This window comes from Octopus bimaculoides, chromosome 14 (genome assembly GCF_001194135.2).
Source record: "Octopus bimaculoides isolate UCB-OBI-ISO-001 chromosome 14, ASM119413v2, whole genome shotgun sequence".
NCBI lineage: Eukaryota > Metazoa > Mollusca > Cephalopoda > Octopoda > Octopodidae > Octopus > Octopus bimaculoides.
The window spans coordinates 45430654-45432687 of record NC_068994.1 but is presented as its reverse complement, the minus strand read 5'-3'; positions in this window follow the sequence as shown (position 1 = coordinate 45432687).

Genomic DNA, 2034 nt, shown 5'->3' with positions numbered 1-2034 from the left:
ATATATATATATATATATATATATATATATATATATACGCGTATACACATACGTATATATGTACATACATATATGCATACATGCATACATAGTGGAAAATATAATCTCAATACTGAGGATAGAATGAGATTTATTTCAGGAACTGCAAAGTTCAACGTTAAGGAGTGACTGTCAGTTTCATTTCGAGTCTTTAAACTGTGATACGTTATCCAATCTACCGACTATGTATAGGGAAAATATGTGACCTGATTGGCCTATTCATACACTAACAAATATAAAATTCCTCTTCATAAACAGCGGCCTTCACAGAGACGATGACGTCTGTATCCTCAAAAAAATTAACCCTGCCTCTCTCAGTACACAGAAAAATTCAGCAAAAGAGTTTCAGCTCCTTTATAAAAAACTTTGTCTAAGGTATCATCAAGTGTATCAACTTAAGAATAGTAGACATTCTAGATGTCACCTTAAATTTTACCAACTACCAATATACACATACCTCCATTTCAACCATCCACTCACCAGCCATCATTTGGAACTTCAATGTCTTTTACTATACCCTACCATCACATCTGTCCAAACTGTATTGAACATAGGTCAGAAAAAATATCGATACAACTCACACACGTAATACGATTATCAAGGAACTGTCGCAACCCACAAAACTACCCCCTCATAGACCGTATTTACGCATGCTCACACAGAATTAAGCATGTATATATATATATATGCATATGATCAGTGTACATGTATATATATATATATATGTATACGCATATAAAAGTTGGCGTATAGATTTGTGTATGCCTTTGTATATACCGATGACCGTCTATGATTATATGTGTCTGCTTACGTCTGTATGCCCGCTTAGCTTCTCTTTTGCACCGTATATAGACGTGAATATCTGCATTTATGTTGTATGTGTGTGTATATATGAATCTATGTGTTTATGTGTTTATGTCTGTATATATATATATATATAGAAAGAGAGAGAGAGAGAGAGATAGTTTACAACTAATAGGAGAAATGTATATGTATGTGTGCATATATATATATATATATATATATATATATATACACACACACACATATTTCCAGTGCTGATATTTTTTCCAGACAGGTAGGTTGTTATTTTATAGGTCTCTTTTGTCGAAACGCTAAGTTACGGGGACGTTAACATACCAACACTGTTGTAGGGTCAAACACAAAAACAAAGTGACACACAGATATATACATATGTTTGTGAGGAGGGGGTGTCAAAATATAATGGTATATGTATGCATGTTTATATTTTGTTTATGTATATATTTTTATGTTTATATTTGTATATGTATACACATTTGTGCGTGTGCGTGTGTCTGTGTGTCTGTGTGCGTGTGTCTGTGTGTCTGTGTGTGTGTGTGTGTGTGTGTGGTGCATCTGTGTATATGTGTATATCTCTGCTTTATATGTATGTGTGTTCGTTTGTATGTCTGTGTAAGGATATAATAAAGCTCACATTTCTTCTGAAAAAGAAAGAAGACCTTTATATACAATAGGGTTCAAAAACAAGACACACAAGCACACGCATACACACACTCACACACAAATACACATACGCTCATAAACACACACACACTCACACACACACATACACACACAGAGATACACACACAAATTTCATGTCTATACAGACGAGAAACCTCGTACCCTCACACCTACCTAACCGCGCATTACCAAACACACACCAATAAACCACTTACGACGAATGCAATCACAGAATCTCTTTCTCACGCACTCACACACACATACACACGCACATACACACACACACACAGACTGAGTCACACATACAATCACACACACACACACACACACACACACACTCATGTATACAATCACACACTCAGACACGCAGTCACACATACCCACATACCCACAACAATACCCGTGAACCAGTAACAACACACCCATCCTTGAAAACTAATTAACAGAAGATATATCCATTACGTATTATTTAACAATTCTAGTTAGTTTCATATATATATGTATGTATAT